The sequence below is a fragment of the Nicotiana tabacum genome, chromosome 5 (genome assembly GCF_000715075.1).
Source record: "Nicotiana tabacum cultivar K326 chromosome 5, ASM71507v2, whole genome shotgun sequence".
In the NCBI taxonomy this organism is placed as follows: domain Eukaryota; kingdom Viridiplantae; phylum Streptophyta; class Magnoliopsida; order Solanales; family Solanaceae; genus Nicotiana; species Nicotiana tabacum.
Genome location: NC_134084.1, coordinates 143,182,790 through 143,197,114, shown reverse-complemented (window position 1 = coordinate 143,197,114; position 14,325 = coordinate 143,182,790). Strand labels below are relative to the sequence as shown.

Here is a 14,325-nt window from a genome sequence, read left to right as displayed (position 1 = left end):
GTGTCCCAAGTCACCGGTTTAGAATCCCAAATCGAGGAAAGATTGACTCTGTTTAATAGTCCGCGAACCAGAAATCCGGGTAAGGAATTCTGTTAACTTGGGAGAAGGTATTAGGCACTCCCGAGTTCCGTGGTTCTAGCACGGTCGCTTTGATTATACTTGGCTTAACTAAATTGTTTAATTACTGAACTTAGAACCTATGTGCATTTACTTATTAACCACTTTTAAATCAAGAAAATTATCTTGAAACGGTCACGTGTATGTGTACCCCTTTGTTTGGCATGTCGAAAATCATGTCACGCGAATGTGTCCACAATTAATAATGCATTATTATTATTAAGAGAATTTGGTTTAAGTTGCGCGAACGCATACTTCGGTTTTATTTTCAAAATCGTAATTATGTCACGCGAACGTGTACACAATCACGGTTATAGATTAAATCGAGCCTAAAGCAATCTACGAACATTCATTTTGGAAACCATAATCATGTCACGCGAACGTGTACATAATCACGATAATAAATTCAAAACTTGCCTAAAGGTTCGCCTACGTATGTGTGGCCGGCCTAATCATGCTCCGATCGATCCGAACAATTAAAAGAGAAATGGAACAGGAACAACAGAGACTTTCTTAAGTTTAAATTCTTCCTCATATTTATCTAAGACCCAAATTCCCCTAACATTACACTAAACTAAAGTTTAAAGCTAGAATCTGATTCATGGTTACTAATTAAATAGGATTAGACTTTGTTTCTGCTTTTCTTTGCAGGTAATAATCGAAACATCCTTTTATCCCTTGGATAAAAATACTGATGATATGAATGTTACCAACCCTTTTTCCCCTCTATGAAACAGAGGCAATCCAATAATTTTAAATTGGTGAGCGTGATTAGCGCTGCACCCGCTACTAAAAGCTTCTTTTTTAAATGTAAATCTAATTAAGTACTAGAAATCTCTCTGTGAACCTATATATATAGCATCTGATTCATATATCGTGGGGCATTCACAACATTATTATAAAAGGATCATGGTTTATTTCAGCAACAATGAAGAGAAAACTATTAAAAAGAACATACACGGAATTTCTTAACCGAACTAGTCCAATTCTGATTAGAACAAACAGATGCAAAGATCACTAGGAAAATCACAAACATATTAGCACAAACGTTTCCTCCTCAATTCAATAACTTCATAACCAACAGTAGTCTACACAAAAATTGCATTCCAACAGTATATAAGAATTAATATGAAACAAAATTAAAAGAGAAGAAGAAATTAACCTTTGTTATCTCAGTAAAACTCGACTATGCCACATGACCGAAGAATAGAACCTCAAACACAGACCGGCGACAACCCCGAACAAACCCGTCAACCAAAGATCACGCCGGAAAACTCGACCTCGACGACTCGAACTCACAAACGACCCCAAAACTTTAACTGCCTTACGCTCGCTCCCTCACTCCGTTCATGTGCGTGACTGTGTGCGTGAGAAGGTGAAGCTCGCCGGATATGGCATTTTTTCGGCCAGATCTGTCACCAAACTGTTAGCGATGACATAGGGTGAGGAAGAACGAAGGATGAGGTCATTTCGACCATGGCTAGACGCCAGAGCTTCTGTTTCAATCCCTTTCCCGCCCTGTTATTTTCGTGTATGTCTGTGTGTTCGAATGGTATAGCCAAGATGAAGCTCAGGGTGGTCGTTTGTGGACTGGTTTCCGGCGAGGGGTCGCAAGATGGAGAAGCAGTAGCATCTCCTTGTTATGGTGTTGCTGTTGACAAAAAGCAGTGGAGAGAGGGGTGTTTGGAGGAGACAGACGCGAGGGGGGTGGGGGTCGTTCTCTGCTGTCGAGTTTCTAAAGAAGACGATGCGCAACTTCTGCGTCTTTGTTGCCTTCAGCCTTTTTTCGTTCTTATTCTTTTTTTTCTGTTATCTCTTTCGTTTTTCAAATATCCGATGGAGAGGAGGGTCGTTTTTAAAGGTAGGGTTATTTGGAGAAGATGACTCGCAGGGGGGTGGGGGGTGGTGAAGAAGACGATGCAGGGGGGTGGGGTTCATTCCCTGCGCAGCTTCTGCGTATCTTCTCTTCAGCCTTCTTCGTTCTTCTTCTTTATATATAGTTTAGGTTTTTCTTTTTTATTTCTTTTTTTTGGTAGGATTTTTAGGTTAAGGGGTATGGGCCTAGGAATTGTGGGCTTGGAAATTGTGGGCTAGGTCCAAAATTAGACCTAAAAATAGATTGCTCGAGCCCAAGTTTTATTCATCCCATGCGAACGAGATTAAAAATACGATCTCATTTATTAATTAATCATACTATTAAAATAATTATTAAAATAAAACTAACCATTAAAACAAACCTATTTTTTGGTATTTTCAAATATCATAACTAATTTTCCGTATTTTTTAAGATTAAAAATGACTATAGAACATTAATAAACCTATTTTTGTAATTTTTGTTTTCTTGTAATAAATAAAGTAAAAGAGTAAAAATGAGTTGAAATAGCTATATTAGGCTTAAATTAAAAATTTACATGCTAAAATATGAAAAATCTTGGGGAGGGTAAAAAATCACATGTCTACAGCTGCCCCTCTTTGACTGGAAAGACGTAGTATTTTCAGACAAAGAATGACTAGACAGATTTTTGACCCGACCCTTATTTGGAGAGACTAAAACTAAGAGAAAAGGGGAATGTGACCGAGCTCTGGTATCTGGGCTGCCTACATATCCTTGGCTATAAAGGAATCATGCCACGTGTAGTTCAGAAATGAGTGAGATGACGGAGTATGTCGAGGTGGAGATCCGGTCGATGTGCCGTTCCGCCGAGGTTCCGGTCCGCGGTCCTTGTTATTACATCAAAAATCAAATGAAAAAGACTAACTAAACCTTTCAACTACGAGTTACAAGATTCCTATCTATAAGTTTTCTGAAGCTTGATCTTGAGTCTTGAATGGTTCTTCATACAGACTTTAGATTTGAACTTTGGCGCTTGTTAGCTACAGGTGCTAGCTCGTTCTTCTTCAACCTTTTGGATCAAGACCGGACATGTAGTGCTTGTGACTTCCACCATGTCTTAAGCAGTTCACTTCTTTCATCAACTTCTGCATTTGGATTCACTTCTTGCCTTTCTCTCTTTTTCTTTATTGTGACTAACTTTTGTTGATAACCTCGGACTGTTGGCTCGCATTCTTGCCGCGAGATTCTTTGGTTGCTGACTTGAATTGCAATCTGAGATGTTTTTCCTTTTCTTTAGGTGGACGCCTGACTGTTGAACTCGAACCGTCTTCTCTTGTTACTTGACACTGTTTTGCTTTGCACCTTGAACCATTTTCCCCTGAAACTTGAACTGTCTTCCTTCAAAACTTCTTTCCCTAGAAACTCGAGTTGTCTCCCCTTGTTCTCCAGGTGGATGCCTGATTACAACAAAATAGACAAAACAAATAAATTTTTCTGCCTCAATTTGCACTAGGAAGATTTGTGAGTTGTTAGCAAAATTGTAAACCACTTGCACTATTGATGCAATGATGAAATTAAACTAAAGAATAGACTAGGAAACTATAAACTAAGCTTGACTAAAGTAAAAACTGGCCCTATTCTCCAGGCGGGGCCCCTGACTGCTAACTTGAAATGTATTCCATGTTCTCCAGGCGGGCTCCTGACCGCTGAACTTGAAATGAATTCCCTGCTCTCCAGGCGGGCTCTTGACTGCTAACTTGAAATGTATTCCCTGCTCTCCAGGCGGGCTCCTGACTTCACCAAAATAGACAAAACAAAGAAAATTTTTTGCCCCGGTTTGGTGGCTGGGCACAGATGTAAGTGTAAAATGGATCACATTACCAAATATCAATAAGAACTTGAAAGCTAAAACTTGAATTGTACTCCCTTGTTCTCCAGGCGGGCTCCTGATTACTGACTGGAAATGTATTCCCTGCTTTCTAGGCGGGCTCCTGACTTCAACTTGAAAGTGCTCCCTGCTCTCCAGACGGGCTCCTGACTTCAAGATAGACAAAACAGAGAATTTGAAAGCTAAAATTTAAATTGTACTCCCTTGTTCTCCAGGCGGGCTCCTGACTGCTGCGCTTGAAAGTATTCTCTGCTCTCCAGGCGGGCATCCTGACTGCTAACTTGAAATGTATTCCCTGCTTTCCAGGCGGGCTCCTGACTACAACAAAATAGACAGAGAAAATTTTTCTGCCCCAGTTTGGTAGCTGGGCACAGATGCGAGTGTAAAATTAAGTCATATTACCAAGTATTACTAAAAATTTGAAAGTTAGGTCCCATTATCCAGGGGGGTCCTAACAACTCTTAATTAAATGACAATTTTAAATCTAAGTTATATCTTCTAAAGGTGTGACTTCTGCTAAATCTTGTTATCTAAGAGGATCTTTGAACTACTCCCCATTATCCAGGAGGGTCCTGAAAAATCAAACATCAAGTCTTATCTTAAGAGTAACAACTTTTACGGCTGAATTATACTACCCTACAACAGAACTTACGCTAAATGTTGTTATCTAATTGAAATCTTAAACTAAGTCCCATTATTCAGGAGTGTCCTGGAAACTCCTAATTGAATCTTATTTCGATCATGCAAACTTCTAAGCCAACTTATATTCCCTTGGGATATTTTTATGCTAGATTATGTTATTTCTGAACTTTAAACTAGGTCCCATTTTTCAGGAGGGTCCTGAAAGTTTATGGTCAAACCTGTCTGGTGCTTACTTTTCCTTGCGGAGGGTTTCTCCGAAACAAATGAAATTTTCTGCCCCTGTTTCAAATCAAAGAAAAATCTTATCAGTTTAAAAATGTGGTGGTTGGTTTGTGGCCTTGACTTTGAGGGCGGTTGCTCCTTCACTTCTCATGATAACTGATTTCCCCTCGAGAACCTTGCTTGCTTATGGACTAGCCACTTTCTCTACCATCCTTATCACAGAAAATGCCCTTTCTCCGTTCAGACCCAATTCCTTCTATATGTTGCACTGCTCATGAACTGACATTTGCCAACCTTTGTGTTTTACCGAAAATACCTTTGATCTGTCCACCTAATACCCTCAATCTGTTGCATCGTCCTCTTGTGTTGACGTGTACTGAACCTTTGTGTTTCTCATGAATTCCAAAGCACGACAATTTCCACCCATCGCGCATGTTGTTTTTTCTTGACTTAAACCACTGGCCCTGGACTTGAGGTCGGCTGCTCCTTCACTTGCCACGATAACTTTGATTTCTGCTCGGAGGACCTTGCTTGTCACTAATTAAACACCTTTTGTCGATCTTACCACATAAAATACCTTTGATCCGTTCACCAAACCCCTCCATCTTGTTGCATTGTTTATGAATTGATATGTACCAAACCGTCGTGTTTCACGAAAATACCTTTGATCCGTTCACCTAACACCCTCCATCTGTTGCATTGTTCCTGAATTGATGTGTACCAAACCTTTGTATTTCACAAGGGATCCCAAAGCATGTTGATTATTACCAGCTCAATGCGCTTGTTGTTCTTTCCTAACTTATGACACTTTGATGTATTGGCCAGATCCCGTTTTGTGCAATTGAAAAGCTGGTGGCAAATTTTGAAGTCATTTCTCACTTGTTCTGACCAAACAGACTCAGGAAGAGAAAGTAAACAAGACAAAAGGAACAGAGTAAAGGGCAAAGGAAAAAGATGATTCCTAACAAAAAAATTATAAAGTAGAAACCTATCAGAGTGGATACCAACTCTAATGACCATGATATGCACCTGTAGCCTATTCTGTCAAGCAAGTCTGATGTTCAACCCCTGTTATACCTCTGAACCGTGAAACTGGGCTTCAATGCTCCGATCATCCAATCTGATTCACAATCCTTAATCGATTTGTAGTGCCCGAAGGGTTTTCACCATCAAGCCTCTCTCATTTTGTTCTTCCTCTCAACTTATCGTCACCTTACGGTGTCTGCGAGGGTTTTCACTAATAAGACTCTCTCATTTTTGGATTTCTCTCAGCTCTCGTTGCCCTACGGTGCCCATGAGGATTTTCACCAATAAGACTCTCTCATTTTTATTTTCCTGCCTGAACCAGAGTGTTGCCCCTGACATGAATTATCTTTACTTGCTCGAATAGCATTTCTCAAAGACTAATCAGAAGGTCTTTCTTTGGACCGTAATATAGGCTTTTCGACAGGGTTAGAAGGAAAGGGTATAAAAGGCTCAAAACAATTCAAATGGGTTAAAGTTACAACTTCCGGAATCAGGTTCTTCACAACAAACACAACTTCTGCCCCAGTTTCTTGCATGGGGGACTTTTGGATTTTTGTTTTGATGAAACCGAACTGTGAGGCTGCCTACGTATCCTTAAAAGGAATCAGGTCAAACGTAGTTCATGTTATAGGAATTACTTTGTTTGTTGTGATTTTTCTTTTCTTTTCCTTTTCTCTTCTTTCCTTCTTTTTCTTTTGTTGTCATTTTTCTTCTCTTTCTTATTCTTTTTTTTTTCTTTTCTCTTTCTTCTTCTTTTCTTCTCTCTCTTTTCATTCTTTTTCTTTTCTCTTTTTCCTTTATTCATATTTCACGCTTGCGTTTCTGATCTTTGCTACTAATTCCGAAAGAGGGGTATGAAAGAAAAATAAATAAGGCTCAAAGGGGTAACGAAGGATAAAGTGTTTAGATAGCAGAACAAAATGTCTTCGTCATTCCAATCTCCAAAACATGCCAAGTGCAAACTACACAATTTAAACAAACCAAGGAAAACATTCGTAACATCTTTTGATTGCGCCAGACTTGATGACCATATTCACACATTCGCCTTCTACATCTGTTACATACAAAGCACCATTGGACAACACTCTCACTCTCATTACCACGAACGACCCCTGTCAATTTGGGCAAACTTGCCTTTAGCTTCAAACTGATGCGGCATGATGCATTTCAATAGGGTTTCTTCATATTCTATCTGCCCCAGTTTCACACAATTCGGGCTTAAAGTGATCTCAACATGCCTTTACTTATTTCCCTCAAATGTCCCTATCATCTGCAAAATTGTTTCATTCATTGCTTCATGACTAAACTGAATTTTTAAGACCAGGCCAAGAATTACGCATACATGTCATGTTACTAGAGTCAACAGGAAAAGAACTATAAAATAAAAGAGAACTAAACGAAAATGACTAGAAATCACAAAAAAAAAGTTGCATTAGACAGATGGTGACAGGGTTTGGACAACAAAACAAACAAACTAAACTGGGGATACAAACCTAGAACAAACCTAGACAACACTAAACAGGCTACTAGACTAAACAAACTAGGCAAAATAAGAGGATAGAAGGGTTTGAGTCACAAGACAATATCTGGATTACAACTCTAAAATAACCCGGACAACAGAAACGACAACAAAATAAACCACCAAAACTCCTCCCTGGCTAACTAAGACAGGAGCGTCTTTCCAATTGCCAAGCTCGGCATCTTAGCCACTGAATTCTACATCAACATTACTAGGACCTTCACAAACTTCCATCACATTGTTCTTAACAAATTGCTTTTGGGTTCCCTTTGCTGGCTCGTTCTTAAGATCAACCTCTGATAGCACTGGAAACTTTGTAGCGCATGGGCCTCCGAGGATCTCAGAAGAATTATCACATTCCTTTTCAGAATAAACCATACCCACCATATGCGTCTCATTATGCACAGGCGATGGACTTTGGCTAGTGTTTGTTGCATCTGGATTTTGCACGACAATGTCACCTGCATCAATAAGCTTCTGAATTGCTTTCTTCAGATTCCAACACTTCTCTATGTCATGACCCGGGGCATCTGAGCAATATGCGCACCTTTGAGAAAAATCAAACTTCTTTGGAAGAGGGTTTGGCATTTTTATCTGGATCGGCTTCAACATGTCCAATTGCTTCAACTTTTGGAACAAACTGGTGTATGACACTCCTAATGGGATTAAAGTCTTTCCTTTTTTCAGCAACCTCTCATTCTTAAATGCTTGATTGGCCTGGAAACCTGATCCAGGGGGTTTTTGATAAGCTCGTGGGGGTGGATAGGCATTTTGTGGAGCTGGGTACTGAGAGAATGATGTACGATTTTGGGAGTTCCGTGGAGAGAAATGGCATTGGGGAGGATCATCTGGTGCATCAGGATATCCATGGGGACGATGTCGAGGCTGGAAGTGTTGAGCAAGAACGACCACTGGACCCTATCGTCGGTGGGGCTCACCAACATCTTTTCTATCAATGGGAGGACTATCCCGAGCAATTTGTTCGTTCCATCTAAACCAAAAATCCCTAAAACTTTTCTTGGGTTTCTTATCCATTTGAGATAGGGAGGAGCGATCTTGGACAACACCTGATCTGTATTGAAAGTATCGAACAAAATCTTGAGCCATGTCACCCAATGTAGGCCACTTACCAACATCTTGACGATTATGCCATTCCAAAGTTGCCCCAGTCAAGCTCTCACTGAAGTACGCCATCAACAAATCATCTTTCTCGCCAACACTTCTCATTTTACTGCAATAATCCCTTAAATGGGCTACCGGATCCCCACACCCATCATATAAGTTAAACTTTGGCACTTTAAACCCCGCAGGCAGACGAACGTCGGGGGACATAGATAATTCTTTGTAAGACATGCTACCCTGGTCTCCCATTCTTTGCTTGTTCTTTAAGGACTGTTCTATGCCTTTCAGCCTCCTGGGTATCCCATCTCGCCCTTTTCTTCCTGTGAACTTTTCATTTTCAGCATGAGGCTCATCCCGCGGACCCTGCTTGTATGAGTTGGGAACCTTGTGGGCAACCTCCGAGGGGTAATATTGGGCATCATGAGCTTTGAATGAGTATTCATTGTCGGGGATAGTAGATGTGACAGGAGGGCAATTTTCGGGAAAGGTAATTGGAAGATGAGTGACGGAGCTACTAGGGTGGTTGGGAACGCCACGATAAGCGGGTGGATCTGGAGAGTATGGGGGATCATCTGGCACTGTGATCGGTGTTTGGGTAAGGGTAGCATTTAGGAAGCTAGGAGGTGGCGGGGGTAGTGCCTTCCCAATCATCCAAGCATGATACATGTCTGTCGTGTGTTGTCTTAACATCTTTACCTCTTCAACCAACCCATTGTCCTGTTCAACCAACTGTTTTCGGGCACCGGTATCAACCAACTCAGTTCTGTTGTTGTCTGTCATTGCCTCTTGACTTTGTGTTGTAGAGAAGAGTTACCACTTTAAAAACAACAAACCAACCACCTTTCTGCTATGAATATAACAAAATGAAGCCATCACATTAGCGTTAGGGCATTTAACATAAGATATTCTCACTTTATGTGCGATGCACCTAGCCACAGTTATCGGTTCTAAAATGACTTCGAGGGTACAAAGGTCAATTGGCATCATCTCAATTTGTTCATTTCAACTTCTCTTTTCTTTGTTTTTCTGGTACTTGCTGGCTTGCCCATTTTCCTTCATTTCTCTTTCTTTTTTTTCCTTTTTTTTTCATCACTCTTTCTTTCTCTCATATCTCATATCCCACAATTTCGCCTCTTTTTTTTCGTTTCCCCTTCTTTTTTTTTCTTTTAATAATAATAACAAAATGATTCGATCGAACCCTATGTAGGTTGCCTACGTATCATGACGCTGCATGAATCAGATCTTTGCGTAGTTCTGGAAGATCGAGAATAAAGTAAACAAACTAACATTTTCTTTTTCATTTTCTTCTTCTTTTTTCCTTTTTACCTTAGTGACTAATCCGATGGGAAAAGAGAAATAAAAGAAGCAAATTTCTTTTTTTTGAATTTTCTGGACTGAATGCTCTATAACCTATTCTAAACTCAAGTTTAACGGACATGTTTTTCTTTTCTTTTTTCCTTTTGAAACAAATACTCTATTAAGAAAAATCCTACAAGAGAAAAATATTTTTATTTTTACATTTTTTTTCTCTTTTTCTTTTTTAGGAAGAAAATCTAAAGAATAAACCATAAAAAAAATTGAATTTTTATTTGATATCCTGATGCAAGATTTCGACACAAGCAATGAAAAAGATAAAACAAAATGTTTTTTAATTTCAATTTTGATTGCCTAAAGAAGAAATTCTAATGATAAACAAAAGATAAAGTATATTTTTTATATGTACAATATCCTAAAGTTCTAATGAAAATAAAAGATTCTTTTTTTATTTTTCACTAATTTCCCAAAAACACCTCAAAAGAAAATCATTTTGGATTTTAGAATTAACACCTTAAAGAAAACTTTTAAAGTACTAAAAGAAAATTCTCTTTTTCTTTTGAATTTTGGTCCTAATATACTAAAGGAAACATAAAAATAATTCATTTTAAGTCCTAGATATTAATGGCCTAAAGGAAAAATAACCTCAAAATTTTTTCTTTTTTCCATTTCTAGAATTAGTAATCTAAATAAAATTTATAACGGAAATATAAAATGCAACATCTCTTTTTTTTTTTGGATTTTTGACTTGTAACACATTTCCAAATACAATAACAAAACACTCGGCAAATTTAACTAGACTATTACAAACTCAAAAATTAACTAAATGACTGAATAGTACTGTACAAGACTAGAAAGTAAAACATGAACAAAAGACTCTAAAACATAAAAAAAAACTCCTCAGGCAACTCCCGAATGTAGTGATCCCGGGGTATCTGTCATGTTCAAACTCCGGTAAATAAATCCACACCTGTATGAGAAAATTAAAACCAAATAGGTTAAAGGCCTAGAACGCTATGTGAGACAAAACCTCTTTCTGTTGAAAACATGCAAGACATGATGTAGGCTATTTTTTGCAAAATGGCTTATTTAGCCAAAAGATGGCTAGAAGTGCAAAGTTTGGCTAAGACCCCGCAAAGCCAAGAATCTAAGATTTACTAGGAAGACCGGACCCTATATGGGTTGCCTACGTATCACGCCCCGAAAGACGAGAATCAGGTATGCGTAGTTCGGGCAGATTGGATACGGGCGAGAATAATAAAACAACTGACATATAGAAAACACATTTTTTCCTTTTTTTTTCAAACAATGATGAAACATATAAAATCTTTTTGGATTTTCTTTTCTCTTTTTTTTTTATTTTATTTTTGGAAAATGATAAAAGTGCAAAATCTTTTCAATTTTCAAGCTCTTTTTTTTAACAAAAATGTAACAGAAAACATAATTGGGCCTTACTCTCTTTATCCTCACACTTCACCCTTTCTTTTTTTCCTTTTATTTTTCTTCATTTTTTTTCATTCGCCCTCAATTATCATTGGTCCGCCAAATGACCCTTTTACCCTTGGAGGAATGCAACATGTAGCACACAGGATGCATCAAGATGGTCTGTTATTTTGGGTACACCTGTCCTGGACGAACCTAATCCCTGTGTTGAGTCCCCTAAGTCAAATGCACGTGATGCAAACAAACATTCCTACTAGGGATCCGGCATGAGGTTGTGTTCTTCTAGGTTTAAATCCTGGGGTTTTGTTCTAGACTTAGGGTACCCGAGCGGACAACTGGGGCCGAAGAAGGGGCGACGTACCGGGAGCACTGAAGTCTACTCGGCCTTGTCGCTTGCCCCGCCTCATTTTTTTGGTATAATTTCTACAGAAAAAGCGGGCTACGCGAACGTATGCACCATTTTCAGAAGACTCAGAGGGGCGGCGTAAGAAGACAGTTATATACGATTCAAACAATATTCAAGCGGTAAACATATAGCATTTAGCGCAAAAGGTTCACAGAATACAGTAATATCAACAATAAATAAAACCAAGCAAAATCATATTAACAAGCTCGAATTCTTGAACCCCGAACCAGAGATTCTGGGTTCGAGTCCCCAGCAGAGTCGCCAGAGCTGTCACACCTCCTTTAGCTTACACCCCTGGAAGGGTATAAATATAAGGGAGTTTTTCCAATTAAAGGACAATCGAAACGGGATTATATTAAGAAATTCAGAGCCACTTGGGATAATTTATAGTGTCCCAAGTCACCGATTTAGAATCCCGAATCGAGGAAAGATTGACTCTATTTAACAGTTCGCGAACCAAAAATTCGGGTAAGGAATTCTGTTAACCTGAGAGAAGGTATTAGGCACTCCCGAGTTCCGTGGTTCTAGCACGGTCGCTTTGATTATACTTGGCTTAACTAAATTGTTTAATTACTGATCTTAGAACCTATATGCATTTACTTATTAACCGCTTTTAAATCAAGAAAATTATCTTGAAACGGGTCACGCGTACATGTACCCCTTTGTTTGGCGTGTCAAAAATCATGTCACGCGAACGTGTCCACAATTAATAACGCATTATTATTATTAAGAGAATTTGGTTGAAGTTGCGCGAACGCATACTTCGGTTTTATTTTCAAAATCGTAATTATGTCACGCGAACGTGTACACAATCACGGTTATAGATTAAATCGAGCCTAAAGCAATCTACGAACATTCATTTTGGAAACCATAATCATGTCACGCGAACGTGTACATAATCACGATAATAAATTCAAAACTTGCCTAAAGGTTCGCCTACGTATGTGTGGCCGGCCTAATCGTGCTCCGATCGATCCGAACAATTAAAAGAGAAATGGAACAAGAACAGCAGAGACTTTCTTAAGTTTAAATTCTTCCTTATATTTATCTAAGACCCAAATTCCCCTAACATTACACTAAACTAAAGTTTAAAGCTAGGATCTAATTCATGGTTACTAATTTAATAGGATTAGACTTTGTTTCTGCTTTTCTTTGCAGGTAATAATCGAAACATCCTTTTATCCCTTGGATAAAAATACTGATGATATGAATGTTACCAACCCCTTTTCCCCTCTATGAAACAGAGGCAATCCAATAATTTTAAATTGGTGAGCGTGATTAGCGCTGCAGCCGCTACTAAAAGCTTTTTTTAAAATGTAAATCTAATTAAGTACTAGAAATCTCTCTGTGAACCTATATATATAGCATATGATTCATATATCGTGGTGCATTCACAATATTATTATAAAAGGATCATGGTTTATTTCAGCAGCAATGAGGAGAAAACTATTAAAAAGAACATACACAGAATTTCTTTACCGAACTAGTCCAATTCTGATTAGAACAAACATATGCAAAGATCACTAGGAAAATCACAAACATATTAGCACAAACGTTTCCTCCTCAATTCAATAACTTCATAACCAACAGTAGTCTACACAAAAATTGCATTCCAGCAGCATATAAGAATTAATATGAAACAAAATTAAAAGAGAAGAAGAAATTGACCTCTGTTATCTCAGTAAAACTCGACTATGCCACATGACCGAAGAATAGAACCTCAAACACATACCGGCGACAACCCCGAACAAACCCGTCAACCAAAGACCACGCCGGAAAACTCGACCTCGGTGACTCGAACTCATAAACGACCCCAAAACTTCAGCTGCCTTATGCTCGCTCCCTCACTCCGTTCATGTGCGTGACTGTGTGCGTGCGAAGGTGAAGCTCGCCGGATATGGCATTTTTTCGGCCAGATCTGTCACCAAACTGTTAGCGATGGCATAGGGTGAGGAAGAACGAAGGATGAGGTCGTTTTGACCATGGATGGAAGCCGGAGCTTCTGTTTCAATCCCTTTCCCGCCCTGTTGTTTTCGTGTATGTCTGTGTGTTCGAATGGTATAGCCAAGATGAAGCTCGGGGTAGTCGTTTGTGGACTGGTTTCCGGCGAGGGGTCGCAAGATGGAGAAGCAGCAGCAGCTCCTTGTTATGGTGTTGCTGTTGACGAAAAGCAGTGGAGAGAGGGGTGATTGGAGGAGACAGATGCGAGGGGGTGGGGGTCGTTCTCTGGTGTCGAGTTTCTAAAGAAGACGATGCGCAGCTTCTGCGTCTTTGTTGCCTTCAACCCTTTTTCGTTCTTATTCTTTTTATTTTTTGTGTTATCTCTTTCGTTTTTCAAATATCCAATAGAGAGGAGGGTCGTTTTTAGAGGTAGGGTCGTTTGGAGAAGATGACTCGCAGGGGGGTGGGGGTCGTGAAGAAGACGACGCAGGGAGGGTGGGGTTCGTTCCCTGAGCAGCTTCTGCGTATCTTCTCTTCAGCCTTCTTCGTTCTTCTTCTTTATATATAGTTTAGGTTAAGGGGTATGGGCCTAGGAATTGTGGGCTAGGTCCAAAATTAGACCTAAAAATAGATTGCTCGAGCCTAAGTTTTATTCTTCCCCTGCGAACGAGATTAAAAATACGATCTCATTTATTAATTAATCATACTATTAAAATAATTATTAAAATAAAACTAACCATTAAAACAAACCTATTTTTTGGTATTTTCAAATATCATAACTAATTTTTTGTATTTTTTAAGATTAAAAATGACTACAGAACATTAATGAACCTATTTTTGTAATTTTCGTT

The 14,325-nt window shown here is 39.0% G+C and overlaps 1 long non-coding RNA gene across 1 annotated transcript; it reads right to left on the bottom strand.

Annotated features, from left to right (window-relative positions):
- Window positions 1–10,392: 10,392 nt before the first annotated feature.
- LOC107823055 (uncharacterized) lies at window positions 10,393–14,002 on the bottom strand. Its single transcript, XR_001656536.2, has 2 exons — window positions 13,202–14,002; window positions 10,393–10,654 (listed from the first exon to the last, which is right to left on the bottom strand). It is a non-coding gene; the product is annotated as an uncharacterized LOC107823055 (long non-coding RNA).
- Between the last annotated feature and the right edge of the window lie 323 nt (window positions 14,003–14,325).